The sequence below is a fragment of the Aythya fuligula genome, chromosome 16 (genome assembly GCF_009819795.1).
Source record: "Aythya fuligula isolate bAytFul2 chromosome 16, bAytFul2.pri, whole genome shotgun sequence".
Lineage (NCBI taxonomy): Eukaryota > Metazoa > Chordata > Aves > Anseriformes > Anatidae > Aythya > Aythya fuligula.
The window spans coordinates 5369644-5385191 of record NC_045574.1 but is presented as its reverse complement, the minus strand read 5'-3'; positions in this window follow the sequence as shown (position 1 = coordinate 5385191).

The window sequence follows — 15548 nt, the reverse complement described above, 5'->3', positions numbered from 1 at the left end:
AGGATGCGTGCAAAGAGAAGGGCTGTGTCACCCCACAAACCCACAGCACAGCACCCCAGCATTGCAGCAGCTAGCTCACACAGGTTATCGCTGTGCCAAGTCAGCTCCTGTGCCCTTTGGTAGCCCTCTTTGAGTGCTGATTATCACTTTATTTAATCCATGTGGTCCCCCAGCTATTTCCCAGAGTTGCTCCTGACTGCTAGTTGTATTTCTTGGTTACTTTGAGCAGACACAGGAACAGACCAAGGAGTGGAGAGGTTTACACACGTGGCCTTGGAGACATGGTATGAAGTCTCACCCTCATTTTCCCATGGATCTTGTCTGACTGACTCCAGCTGAGGATCTGGCTCTTAACTTTTATTCAAAATGTAACCAAGCAATATTATTTGGGGAGAGGCAACAATTAGTAAACCATCACATCACTGTGTCTAAATAAGTCTAAACCTGTGAGATGCTGACCAAATTTATTTCCCATTCTTGTCCATGGGAACCTGAAGTTCCCTGAAGCTCTCAGCACTTCAGTGTCAGGATCTTCTAACACTAGTACAACAGGCTACAGCTTCCTCTCTTTAAGCTTTCCAAAATCAGAGTGTTCCCCCAGTTATTTCCAACGACTAAAGAGGATTAAAGACCTGGATCTGGGATGTGAGTCATGGAGTTCAAAGTAGGTCCAGGACTGAAATTTCTCTAACACTCCAGAGCATTTTGGCTTGATCTCATCAGGCTTGAAATTCCATTACTTTACCCTTGCGTGCAAATAAGCAGTGTAATAGTCTCAGTCACTGCTAACGCAGCTATTACTTGAATAAAATGGTTCGTTTGTTTTAAAGACCTAAACCAACACTCAATCCATATATTTTAAAAACACAACAACCGAAAGACGTGTACCACGGCATGAAATCTGGTTTGGGGAGGTCTCAGCTACGGTGGTTTCTAATGTCACCAGAACTCTGTGGCAGAATTACTCCTTTATAATGCACACGGGCACCTTGCTTTGTTCCCAGCCCCTTTGCCCTTGCAGACAGCCCTGGTGAGTGAGTGAGCCCATGCACCCAATTGCCACTGGCATGGCTGTGAGGGTGCTCCCACCAGGGTGAACTAACCCCAGAAGTATGTGCTATACTTTAAATTCCCTGGTCTCTAAATCATACGTTTCCATCCTGTGAATATAGATGATGACCATCTTTAAGGTGAGGGGGGGGAGGGCAGTGTAAAATCAGCAGGCTGAGAGCAGCTTTAATGGAGGTTCATTCGAGGTAAGGCAGTAAGCTAAAGGCCACATGTTGCTTTTATTGCAATTTTTCCCCTTGCTTGCCATTCTGAGCCAACAGCTCCCTCAGAGCCCTTCGTGCCTACACACACACTCGCTGCACAGACACACAACAAGCAGGAGAGGCTTCCCTGCTGAATGCATTTAATATTCTGTCTGTGCTGGCATGCTCTTGTCTTGCTTCATAAAACCTGTTGAAAGCCAGTCAATTCATTAATCTTTTGCCAAGAGACGTTAAATGCCAAACAGGGAAAGACGATAATGACTTGACAGTTCATAAGAAAGGGCCTGATCCTGCAAGGTGCTGAGAATGGCTGCCAGCAAGAACAGGAGGGTGCTTGGCAGGCTGCAGGATTGATCCCTTGCACATTTGCTGCTCTGCCTCTGCTCTGGCTTGATGCACAGCTTCCAAAATGAAGGAAGCTTCAAAGCCGTGAATGTATGGCAAAGTGATGACCATGGTTCTGTCCTCTGCAAGTGGCCCCACATGTCCCCCTGGCAGGGTCTGCCATAGCGGGTTCAGCAGGACCGATGTTTCAAAGCACAAAAGGGAAAAACGGGGACAGCTTGATCCATTGCCAACGTGAAGCGAGCAGCACTTCTCCTCCGCTGCCATAGCAGATAAAGCCCCAGCAGTGGAAATTTCAGACTGTTTGCAATGGCTAAACACCTGGTCCAGCTTTAAACTGCTCCATCACCAGTGCCAGGCTGCAGGCAGTCCTCAAGGGCTAGCGACCTATGGCACCTTCAACACTTTCTCCTCCACTCCTGCACGAAAGCTGCAGAGGGGAGGGAGAAGGAAGCAGTACTTCTGGCCTCGGGCGGTCATGGTGTGTGAGTCAGGCTGCAAAAAGGCAATAAGTTAATAAGTTTCACTGGAAGCATGTAGGTTTACTGAATAATAATTGTTTAAGCTTTTTTTTTTTTTTTTTTTTTTTTTTTTTTTGATCAGAAGTCTTGAGATTTTGGGGCTCATTTTTTGAACTTTCTTTCTCTGTCATGCTGGAGGTTACAAATGTTCAAAGAAAGGAGGAGAAAGAGACTTCTTCCCAGGGCTGCATGGCTCAAGGAGCTGGAGCTTCACTAATGAAACTGCAGTTATCACAGGGCTTCCATTAAGCTGATCAGAGTGGATATCACTGAGATCAACCACAGTTTCCAAACGGTGCCACTGGTTCCAGGGCAGTTAACAATGCTGAAGCGATGCACTAAAATCAAGTACACTCAGCCTCCTTAGTGTACAGGAGAAGTGGATCAATACTGAATTAGAGGTGGATAAACTGCATTTAACTATATTTAACAATACCACTGATAGCATTTAAACTTATTAGGTATCAATTATCCCTCAGTTTCACAGCAGCTCTCCTCTGTCTCATATCTGCAGCATTTGATCGCTCCAGCCAGAGTTTGTGGCAGACCTGCTACCGCTGTTGTGTCCCTCATCTGATGAAATCAGAGTCTAATTTCATGGAAACTTTTTTTTCCTGAGTCATACATTAGCCCTAAATCTCCCAAAATGAAGCCAAGCTGGTGCATACCATTTTTCTGATTTAAAGTGCCTTTCCAAGATTAATTCTTAGTTGTCCTTTACAGTTGGAAGGTATACACAGTTAGTAGGACACCCAGCTGTGTGGTTTCTAGTTACCATGTATTGCTGATAATCTTCACAATGAAAGTGCTGTTTTCTTCAATGGAGACCCTGCACACTTTTGCAAAATTATTCCCTTTAGCATAGACAGTGTACAAGACACTACATGGCCCATGCTTCTCAGTCTTGTTGAGATGGCTGGTCTCTTCATCGCAAATAAAATTGGTCTTTGCTGCTTGTTTGCATGTGCCTTTTTACACTGATTATTTTGAATTGGATGCACTTTCTCTCTTTGTGGAAGGCAGCCCAGTCTAGGTAGCAAACACCCGCTGTTGTGAGCATTCTTCATCAGCACAGGTCATCTGCAGATCAAGCCTTGTAAACCCATCGCTGTTCACAGTTTTTCATAAGGCAGGTCACTTCTGATGGCAGAAGAGGACAACCCTGATCTCAAAGATTGCTTTGATGCTAACAGAGCCACCCTCCAGGGCGTCATCTTCACCATGTCACACCACTGGCACTGAGAGCTGTGGGTGATGGCCTTGCTGAATCTCGTAGCCCTGCCCAACTGTCTGCAGCTCTGTGCTACACACCAAGGGCATGAGTGGGCACCCAGACCTCATTACATCTCTAATCCACCCAAGCCCTAGTAAAGTGCACCTGACAGTGGACAACAGCAGCCAGATGTGGGCTCTATGTAGCATGCAAGCAACTCTGAGTTGCAAAAAAAGCAGCAAAAAGGTGCAGGTGGAAGACGGGACCACGGCCCTGGCCAGCCCAGCCTGCCCTCCCTGGCAAAACTGCCCTGGGAGGGTGACTGCAGGCTCCCTGGGTGGGCTGGGGGGTGGAGGGGCTTGGGAACAGCCTGTGACTGCTGGGGGGCTTGTGCTCTTTGCTCTTTGGGCACAGGACCCTTGTGAGTCAGTCCAAAGGCTGGGGAAAGGCCCAGAGAGAGCAGCTGGAACACCTCGGTGAAGGGTGGGGAGAAGATGGAGGATGTCACCTCCTGGCCCTGCCTGCTCCCATGGATAGGACCAGGAAAAGGGTTGGCACTCAAGTGTCTAGCAATTACAATCCTCCTCAAAAACAATGTGTTTTGTGTAGAGAAAGCAGGAGGCAGAGGCTTGGGGGGAGCGCCCAAGTCACCCACAGGCAGGCCAGCTCCTCAGATTGTGAGGGCAGGAGAGGCCTTGCAGCAGAAACGCTCAGGTTGCAGAGGAGCAAGGGACTTTTTGCCGTTCTTTCAAGCAGGATTCCCCTGCCTGGCCTCCACAGAGAGGCTGCCGGCATCTTTGCTCTGCGTTACTTGGGAACACCTCTTGGGTTGGTGGTGGGGGCATGGAGGGGGGCAGCTGTGGGGTGCCTGCAACGCTGCCAGGTGGGGTGCAACCCCCCCACCCTGAGCAGACTGGCTTTCCCAGATCCACCCCGGCTTGCAGCGATCCACGATGTTTGTATCGGCCTCTCCCCGAGTGCTGCGAGCTCAGGACCTCAGCCAGGCCTCTTTCTGGCAGACTTGTTTATCTGGGTGTTACATTGCTTCAGGCCAAGGCTTAGTTTCTGTTGTACTTGTGCCAGTGTACACAGCCCTGGCAGCTTTCGGCACAGGGGAGGAGTGTCATTTTATCCCAGGTCTCCCTCGGGAATTGATAACTGTTTAGCAGAAGGTGAGGGAGAGGATGGAGCAATGGGAGTGGTCCCAGTATGGTGTGAGGGGATGCACCAGGGTGGCAGGAAGAAAACGCTGGACAGACAGTATATGAATAATAAACTGAGGTGCTTAAAATTTTTATTTTTATGATTTGGTGGTGGTGGTGGTGGTTAGCTCCAGACTAGGATTAATGAATCCCCTGCAGCTATTCTGCTTTGACTAGATCTGGCAAAGATTACATTAGAGAGAAAGGGAGTGGGGGGATGGAGGAAGAAAAAGCACCACTTATCAGCATGCTTATACAGATAGGAGTTAAAAGGTGTAACCTGATGAGACATCTTTCATTTCAGACAATGCAAGCCCTGCACAGTCCCTCTGGGTCTCTTAAACAGAGATGTAATAAGCTCTTTGGAGCCTCCCAAAAGTACATTGCGCTATGGAAAGTGTTAAGAGCTCATTATGCAGCAGGCTGAAGGAGCCAAGGCACTGGGCTGAAACCGAGAATAAGTTTTGTACCCGCAGCAGCTCTGGAAAGCAGAGCTTTGCACAGCGGGATGTAAAGACCCAGATTTCCCTTCTTGCCATGCCGTCTGCATGCACACCCACCGTGCAATGCAAACGCTTTTTAGCTTGGGCAGTCTCATAAGGACACAGGTCTCAGGACATTTTGCAGCAGTCTTCAGTGCAGCAGAGGCACTGAACAGAGGCATCTGTGTGACTGGCAGTCCAACTGTGAAAGGATTATTTGCAGAACTTGATGTGGAAAAATATGACCTCTTTCGTAAACAGCCCCCTATACTGAAATCAGCTTCCCCTGCCTTTGCTGATTGGGTTCCAGGCACTTTGCAGAGCCTTTTTGGATGTATGGTGCAGTTTTTGAACATGACCAAAACAGCAAGGCCCAGGGTGCAAATCAGGGGACTAATGTTCTTCATGTTTGGTGTTGGTGGCAGTGAAACAAGAAATTCAAGGAAACCTGCAGCCTCCTCTGCACCCAATTCACATCTGTTTACAATTCCCTGCTACCTGCCAAACAATTAAAAACAACAACCTGTTTTATTAGCTGTCACATCCCATAAAATATTTCAGAGCCCTTCATCAGCAGCTGACACCCTGTCAATAATAGCTCTCTGGGTTAAAAAATAAATAAATGTTCACAATATTACTTCAGTGTCTGGCTCTCAGAGGTTTATCTCCAGTGCCCATCACAGCAGTATTCAAGTACTGAATGCAAGGTTAACAACTTTACAATTAAGGATGTGAAAGATATATAGATGTTGATTCTCCTCCCACCCAGAGTCTGAGAAATACAGGTCTTACAGGCTGCCTTGTCCCATGCCTGCCCCTCCAAGGCCAGTGCATGGGCTGAGGTTTGGGCAGCATGCAGCTGGCAGGGACCGCAGCAGGAGTTCACCAGACCCAGGCTCAGTGGGGTGTTGCTCACTGCTGGGGCCTGGGACAACTTGGGGGGGGGGTGGTGTGGTGGAGAAATGCTTCTCCTTAGTTTTTGTGGGATAGGATAAGAGAAGATGGGGATCAGATACTATGTCATTGCACAGAAGACAGTGGTCAGAAAGCCAGATCTATAAATGTATTTAAGTGCATGATGCTAACCAAAATGAGTGGACATGGGCATCAGTGTATCTCTGTGGATATCTAAGACAGGACAAAGCTAAAAGATAATCTTTGCATAACACGTACTATAGACAGACCTGCTCAGTCTGTAACAGTCTGTGGATCTAGCCACCCATTTTAAGAAGGTTTCATGGGAAATGTGTCCAGGGTACTCAGGTGCTGCCCCTGCCCTTGCTGGCAACATGCTCATGAACTCATTGGATGTTTGTGTGGTTATTGCTAAATGCTGGCAGTCCCTGTCCTGCCACCAGTGTCCCACTGTAGCATCTGCCAAGTGCTTAAAACATCCAGTCTGAAACAGATTGACTCCTTCAGCACAGTCCTAATTCTGCTGAGACTGCCAAATTCTGCCTTTTTCTGCCCCCCACAGAAGCAGGCAGACTTCCAACAAGCTTTCCTTTCTAAAATCTATTTTGCAGAGTTTTAAAAACTGCATTCACCTATTCTTGAGAATATAGTACCCAAGGCTGAAATAAAAGTAGTCAAGACTGAAATCAGACTTCCAAGCTATTTTTTAGAACTCAAAATGTGACTATGTTCTGAAAACCTGGGGAAGACATTGTCTAACTTTATATAAAAGGAAGAGGTCAAACTCCTTTTCTAAGTGCAAAATGCTAAGCCAAATGCAGTTTAAAACATAACTGTTTTCCGCATTTTGCATGCTACACAGCTGCAGAGCAGAGAGCTCTGCCTCATGGACCCCAGAGTTCAGGCACACCAAAGAGAGGTGATTTAACACATTTTAAGATCAAGCACTATCTTAGTAGCCAAATCGGTGAATGGAGCCCAGGCCCCTTGATTCAGAACTGCTGCCTATTCATTCAAGCCATCCCTCCTGACATCTTCTTAATTTTCTACCCAGGCCTTATTTTTCAAGGAGTAACGTTACATTCAGCACTGCTGTTTTATTGCACGGGTACTTTCTACCCTGCAAGAGATAATCTCTGATTAAATCACCTGAGAGCAGGCAAAACAAAATGAGGAGGAAATCAGATATCAAAATCCTGTTAAACACCTCCCAAGCGCCAGGAACTGACAATCTGTAACTGATCACCACACCTCTCATCTCACAGGGCTTGCCATCACCTCCATCTGCCATGAACAGGGCCTGTGGCATCATATATGCTTCAGGATAAAAACTGGCTGATTTACTTGAAATAATCTCAGTTTCATGTGTCTGTTTCCAGATATATTTTGAGCCTTAGCGCAGTGTGGCTGTCTGGTGTGGGGTAAATCTATGGGCCAGATTCTGGCCAGTGCTGCCAGCACAAAGCATGCAGAGCCATAAGCTGTAGCATCACAAACATAACCTAAAGCAGAGTTTAGATCCACATGACAGTATTTAGACTTGTGATGCTTTTGTTCCAGATGGAGCTTTTTGTCCAGTCTTTAGATGGCATTACTTCACTGAAATATGATGGTTTGGCCCTATTTTCCCCCGGGGATCATGGCTCACTTTCAGTGAATGGCAGCTGGTTGGTCACCTCCCATCACAGCTCTGTGTCCTTCTTCTGAAACAGAAACTAATTGGTAGCCCCAGAAATGCCAAGGTGTGTGTGGCACAGCAGAGAACAAGTTCATGGTCAGAATTCATCTTGTTCCATGCCTCCCCTATACAGGGGTGTAGGTATGGCCTGGGCATCTGAGCCCCTGGTCAGCCCTAGGGTGCCACAGAATACAGCACACACCGTTTAATAGCAGGACAGATGGGGAATGACATGGTTTTCCTCTCCGCAGCAGGAGGACCATACTTAATAGAAGCATAATTTTCTGCTGGTGTACATTCATGTGCTTGCAATTGCATGCAGTTACTCACAGGCCTGGAAAGAGCCACAATAACTGGCTGTGGTGAGAAAAAGATGAAAACAAAAGAAATTCCTGGTACTGGGATGGTTCTTCAGAAATAAATAAATAAATAAAAGGCTTTTGCTGTAGGCTTGTGTAAAATCCAATGTCAAACTACCACAAGGACAGATTTTTCAGACTGGTGCTAGAGCAGCAAAAGTGGTATCAAGCCTCTGGTCCTACCAGCAGTTTCAATGGGATGAGAAAATTTTTCCTTTGGAAATCTCAGCTTGCATGGTATATTTTCTGTTGCATGATATTCAGCATCAGCATTTCTATAAAACAAAACAAAACAAACAAACAAACAAAAAAACACAGTGGGAATATGGGAATAGCATGGGTAACCTGGGATAACTCTTTGAACCTCTAGGCCCTTGGTGATCTTAGCAGGTGAGCTGAGATAAATCGAGCTGCTCCAACAGGCGTGGGGCACTCATGCCTTTAGCAGCACACTGGACTGCTGGAGGAGAAGAAGCGGGTGGCAGAAAACACTCTTTGATATATTGATATAGCATCCCCTCTGAAACCTCAGGGAGCCCCGTTTCCTAATATTATTCTTTCTTCATTTTCAATTCAAACCAAAAGTGAAAACAGAAAGAAAATAACCCTCTTTTCTCTCCTTGCTTGCTTTTTTTCCCCCCTCTCCCCTCCTGCTGCTGCAAAAGAAATGGGAGGGGAAGAGAAAAGGGGCTAGAGCCACTTAGATCAGTTTCATGCACAGGAGAAATAAGACAGGAATTATTTTTCTTGTTAGCCTTTTTGTAAGAAGACAGACAACCCTTTCAGCCCAAATACAATATTGTAATTGCTCATATTCAACTGACAGAGGTTCCCAGATGAGCTCCACTGAGGCGTCATTTACTAATCTGTCATGTTCTATAGCACCCGGCACAGAGCGCTGTAAAAGTGTCTTCTTCTCTTTAAGTTATTTATATAGTTGGCTGAAAGCGCTTTGCTTGTACAAACTAGAAACTATTAGATTAGACCAGCAGAGACAGCCAGAGGCAATCTTTTTAACAAAGTGAGTGGGATTCAAAGTAGGGTTGGAAAGCAAATATTATTTCACTGGAAGTCTATTAGAGGTAGTTCCCTGGATAACAAATAAGTGCTTTGTTAGCTTAGCTTGAAGAAATGCACCGGTCAGGTTGGCAGCAGCTGGGTCTAATGGTATACTGTGTGATAGCAGATGATAATTCTGTGATCAGTGCAGTGCATAAGCCAATTTTGTTCTCTCCTCCTTCGTAGCCCACCACATCCCTGGGTTTACTTATTTAAAGTGCATGTCAGAACTTAGCAGCTGGGGATAACGCCATTTGTTTTAAAACTTCTCGTCATAATACATACGCACACATAAAAAGGAAAAGTATGTAAATTCAGCCTATCAGAAAGCAAATATTATTCTCACCAGGGAAGGCTAAAAGGTTGTCTGTGCCAGAGTGTTTCAACAAAAGTGGGCTCTGGGCTCAAACCAAGTTTAGGGCACAGAGCTCATCATGACAAACAGAAAGTCAGAGTTTCTAAGTATCAGATGAGATTAAAGGATATTCATAAAAAATATACAAAACAAGTCATCATCACTATTAACTGTTAATTCCAACAAATACAGCTTTCATTCAATCCCTGAGACAGCTGCTTTCAGTGATGGGTAAGTGACTTTGCTTTAGTACAAGACAAAATGTCTCTGTGCTGTAAAACCATAAAAAGATGATTCCTAAAAGTAGAAACATGTCAGGATAACACCTTGGGATCTATTTCTTTCAATGCAAGGTGTTCCATCCATGTAAGAGGCTGTTTTTATTTATTATTAATAACCACTCACCTGCTAGATGGAAATTCCCTGTTTGGAGCTTCCAGTCTAAGGGACTAAAAGTAAAAAATAAGACAGTTTCCTGTGTAGCAAGGCAGACAAAAGACAGTCAAACCATGGGATGCACAAAACGTTAATGGGCAGATGAGGAAATTTTGCAACAAAAGAACCTGGGTATTTCTGGTTATGGTTTGGAGGGCAAGAGATACCAGAAGGTGTCCCAAAAGGTCATTACTTAGTCCCATTCTTTATATTCATATGCAAGACTGGCTCCAGGTTGGACACAATGGGAATGCAGGGCTAGCCAAAGGAGTCAGAGAAACCATGGTCCCAAGTCCTGCTCCATCACACCCAAAAGAACTGGCTTCCCCTTTGGGAAATGCATGCCCCAGCCTGTTATGGGGGTGGCAGGGACTTGTCTGCCCCATGTAGCTGCCAGAACAGATCCATCTCCATGCTGAATGTAACTCCCCACCCTACAACCTGTCCATATCCATCCAGACTTCCCCCTCCCAGCAGGCTACAGGATCACTTATTAATTAGGCCTTGATTGCTCCGCGGCTGTCTTTGGATCCTTGTGCCTGATCCTTGAGGCTGAGGACACAAATCTGTGCAAACTGATGACTGCAGTGAGAGAACAGGTAAGGTGGACACGGTGAAGGTAAAGCTGCAAGTTCATGTGGATGAGCTGTTGAACAGATAATTTCCATTTATCTTGTTTCAAAAAGCCAGATGAAAAACATACTTTTACGAACACCCTACAATGTCTCCCTGAGACTATTTACCCAGCCTCCAAAACTAATACGAGTTGATAATTAGCTGGACCCTGTTCCAGGGCACCCACCACTTGCTGAAAGAAGTGCAGAACTTACCCAGCCTGCTCCCACTGCAGCACTGCTGCAGTCACTTTCTGGAGAATCATTTCACTTTCCTAGCCTTGCTTAAAACCTTCGAGGAAGTTTGCCCTTTTGCCCTCCTCCCTCCACATCACAAAGCCAGAGGGTAAAATAAGGCAGCTACTTTCGAAGAGGACGCTTGCTCTTTGTTCTCTGGGAAAGGGAGATGGGGAAAAAGAGAGAGTGAGAGGTTTCGTAGAGGCACCGTACAGTGGGAAATCCAGTCCAGAATTACCTACGAGTTGAGCAGGTGAAAACCACCATCCACTCATTAATGCTCCTAAATGAGTTAAAATGCTAGGGATTCCCAGGGACACACCTGGGCTTTACCTTGCCAAAGGAGTGGGAAGAAACAAGGTCCACTCCCAAGCCCAAATCTCTCCTACGCAGTGGCATAGCACCAATTCCTCTGTCTGCCAGCGATCCTAAGCGTGCATCCCTTCCATTCACAATCCACCTCTAATAGGCTGCTCCCTGTAATGACGGGTTAGCCTTTCTGTTGCTGGAAGCAGGCAGCTAAACTGCAGCTCCCTTTGATCTTCCCTCTCCACTCTTCCCGCAGGGCCATATTTTCCTAAGGGAGAAGGGGGCGAGGGTGCAGCTATGTCACCAACTCCCTCTGGAACAAGCCAGACAAGTCTTTTATCTGCAGGGAGGTTTCGCTCTATTTAGGAGGATTAAGGCTTCTCCAGCTTGACTAGAAGCCCTCGCCTGTTGATAAAAATGCATTTCAATAGCTTAGCACACCCAGCTCAATGCACTGTAAGTAGCTTCTTAAGTGGGCAGTTTGTTAAAAGTATCCAGTGTAGGCCTATGGGTGCTGGCAAAAACCCATAGCAAATGGAAGTGTTTGGGTTGACCATGGGGACACAGGAATGAAAGTCCCTCTTCTTTTTCCTCCTCTGCAAATGGAGAATTTCTTTGACTCTCCACAAAGTGTCAAATTCCACCTATCTCTTCCATAAGAAGGTGACAAATATAGAAAATTTCCTTGCAGGTGTTGAAAGAACAGGAGCCAGAAAAGGGAATTTTTCACTTTGTCTGCAGTGGCAAGGAGTCCCTGTGTGCAATTCGTTTTTTGCAGTCTTGCTCCAAGTTTGGTTCCTTTACAGGCTATTGGATCTGCTACATAGCAAAAGCTTCAGACAATTCCGGTGATCTGTACCATGGGAAGAAGGAAATGCCCAGGGGACAAATGTGTGCCCTGAAAAGCTGAATACCTGCCATGCCAATCCTCAGCTGGTAGTGCTGTTTGTATTTACCCTGTAGTAAGTGTGTAGTCTGGTGAGATTTACTCCTCCGCTTGCTTTTCTCAGCTCAGAGTGCAGCAGTTTTCCTTTCTCTGTTAGCACATCACGGGCTGCATCCCTAGATCCCCAATCACTGGGCTGTGATCCAGGAGAGCACTTCAGATGCGGCTGGGCAGGCCCATGTGGCAAGGGCAGCAGAGCGGTGGACACCTTGCTGAGGGGTCACACCAACCTGGTACACTTGTCACCAAACAAGGACAAACAGGACAGGAAAACACCTCCCCAGCTCTCAGACTGGTGAGGACAACACTGTCCTTGGGCTCCAAGAAGAGGCCAGCTGAAGCATCTTGCTGATGTATGGATCTACATCGGAAATGGATTCCTGTTTTTGTTTCTTCCCTATATTCTAGCTTTTTTTCACTTTCTTTTTGTGTAACTCATTCATTCCAGGAAATGGATGTTTCTTAGGAGGTGGTGGGGTGTAATGATTTGCTTTAACTAGTGTATGTGTTTCACTGACAGCAGCTTCCAGCAGAGTGGAAATTCAAGGCATTTGTCTAGGCTGGCAAAAAGGAATTGTGTCGTGTTTTTTTTTTTTTTTTTTTTTTTTAATTGTCTTTTCTCTTTAGCTAGTTCAGTTTTGTTTCTTTATCAGCATCTCTTCCCCTTCCCAGAGCTGGCTTGCTCTTTTTATACCAGTACAGGTAAGCTGTAATGATCTTAATGCAGTTCTGATCTATACAGGCCAGCAGCTGAGTCCGATGATATATTGCAATCTTTATTGCCCTGTTACTCCCATTCTCTCAAGTGCTTCTCCAGATCGATGGTGAAATTCCTCTGCTTTAGTGGCTGTAAGCTGGGAGGTCACTCATTCGCCAGATGCACAATGAGCTGAACTGTCACAGGTTGGGTTTACAGATGTTCAGCCTGCAAAAGACATTGCACAGGTCCATGCTGCAAAAGTCATGGTGAGGGAAGACTGGAGTGAATTCCTGCTAATGTCATCCCCCTAACACTCACATTAATTACATTTGGAATTAGTTCTTCCATGTGAATCTGGATCCTCTCCTTACCATCACATTGTCACAACTGTAATCTGATTTAAATTGTGGGAAAGGAATAATTCAGACATAGAGCTAGAGCTGTATCTATTCAGGACAGTGGAGACTTCAGTGTGAAACCGTAAGGAAGCTCACAAAAAAATCAGTGCGGATGTTACACCTCATAATCCCCATACTAGAGACCTGAGTTTAGGGGGTCTGAAAAATGACCATTTGTTCTATTTGATGTGGAATAAGGTTTTAAGCCTCTAGCCTGTTCAGTGTTTCTGCAAGTAACATCTCTTCTTTATAAATCCAACTCTTACCAGCTGTTTCATCCCAAAGTTCAAGTTTCAGTTCATTCATTTTATTTCCTACTCTTCCGCATTTGCCCTTAACTCTAATTCTGTATGTGGTCCAAGTCCCAAATCAGTTGAATCTATTGCTTAGTTCCACCAATGCCTTATCCAAAGTAGAGTACCATTCTCTTCCTTCTCCGGGACTCCTTTACATCTTTTCTCAAACTTGAGACATGGTTGCAATATGATCTCCTTCTTTAACATCCTAAATTTGCAGAGAAAAGGACATTTACTGAGATTAACTCACCAGATTTGTCATTGCAAGGATGGGAGTAGAGGGAGAAGGGAAGAGATTGATCCAATGTCCATAGAGGAGGAAAAGGAATGTACAGCATTAGCTGCTTTTCCCTCCTCTCCAACCCCAGTCAAAATATTGTCTAGACTCCAGAGGGAATCCTTTTCCTGAAAAATACAGTAAAACAACCTTCCATCAAGAAAATTTCAATATAAAAAATATTGTTCTGAAACCCGGCAACTACAAGCATTGCTACATAATATTGGACGTGTTGGGAATCTAATGTAGTGGGACCTACAGCTGTTATGAGGTTTTCCTGGAGATTTTGTCAGAGGGACTGGAATTTGCCAAATATTCTCATTGGCTATGTGTCGTTCATCCTTTGAAAATGTATTTCTGGTCTGGAAACTCTTCTGGGCAAGATTTTCAGCACAGAAATATGTCATTCCAGAATCCAGGGAAGAAAGCTATTGCTCAGCAAAGAGGTGACAAAAGAGGTTTGGACATGTAAGATGTCAGAGGAGGAAATTGGCAATTAATAATGTAAAATCCTTCCCAGCAAAGGAAGAAACCAAGGGCACAAACACAAAACTAAAGCAAGGAATATAACTGCTCAGCCAGAAATGCAAGGAAGGAAGTCAGGTCTATGAAGATTGGTCCCATATGAGTTCCAGGACAGACAGCTTTATAAATAATACTAAAGTAATCTTGTATTTATTTGTTTCCTTGTTTTAAAAGTGTGTTTCGTGTATGCCATGGGGTACCAGGAGGACCAGGCCTAAGAGGTTATTAGAAGAAAGATGCAGAAGAGACCGATGGACTGGAAAAAAAGTCCCCTATATGAACAAATCTTAAGTGCCAGCATATACGAGCGACCGCAGTAGATTGAATGACGTTGTGTGTGTTGGGAGAGCTTCAATTACTTAATTAAGGAAACGATGATACCGAGAGCAGTTTGAAGAGAAAAGCTCTCTCATTTGGATTCATTTCACTTTATATCTTTTTGGTGAAAGATGGAAATAAAAATGGAAGCAGACATGAAATTTAATAATGTTATTGCTAGAAACTAAAATGGAAAAAATACTGGGAATGAATTAAAGCCGAGGCATAAAATACTAAAAAAGGAAAGAGAAAAATGGTCAGGCAGAACCTAAATAATTCATTTATTTCCAGTAGTGGAAGAGTATTAAAAAATAAGGTACCGTGATTACAGCAGGCAACAGGGAGTTGGGACTCCTGAATTTTATTTCTTTTTCTTAACATATGTCATTCCATAAGCTGGTTTTCCATGCTCTAGTGTACTCAATACTTTGCCACATGACAGTGATGTAGTTGGACTTAATTTGCTGATGCCCTGTAGGTGTAAATTGTTATGAATTGGCAAAAATCACTTGAGATTTAAGGATGAAGTTATCTTTCCATTAGGAGCTTGGCTACCAAAACAAACTCTCCATTGAATTCCCCCAAAGAAAATCCAGCTCCCACTGAAATTTCACATTTCATATCTCACTCTGGGTAGAATTTTCCCTTGTGAAGTGATACTTCTAATTGAATATCCCCCTTCAACTCTCCATCATGAGCATTGCTTCTGGGTAAGCAGTGTAAATTGCCTCTCTCCTGTTCATAAAGTTGAATGAAAGCTTCAGTTAAGTCTATTATTATTATACTTTCCCTTGCAGCCCTCAATATCATCTCATGTCCAAAGACTGTAGGCAATCGCAGATGTGCCGATGAGATGTACTTTCTGCTGTGCCCTTCCAAACACGCCTGCTGCTCATTCCTCACCCTTGGAAAACAGGAGGATGAGGCCTTTTCCTCTTCACTGGGCAACTCTGGCACCTGCCAGTAGAGGCTGACAGTGGTCTATACACAGTCCCTGCTGGTGTAGTAAGTATCTCACCCTGGAGTAGTCTGTTACATCTAGGTGAGCCTAAATATTTGCACACCTTTAAAACATTGCATTTAACATTAC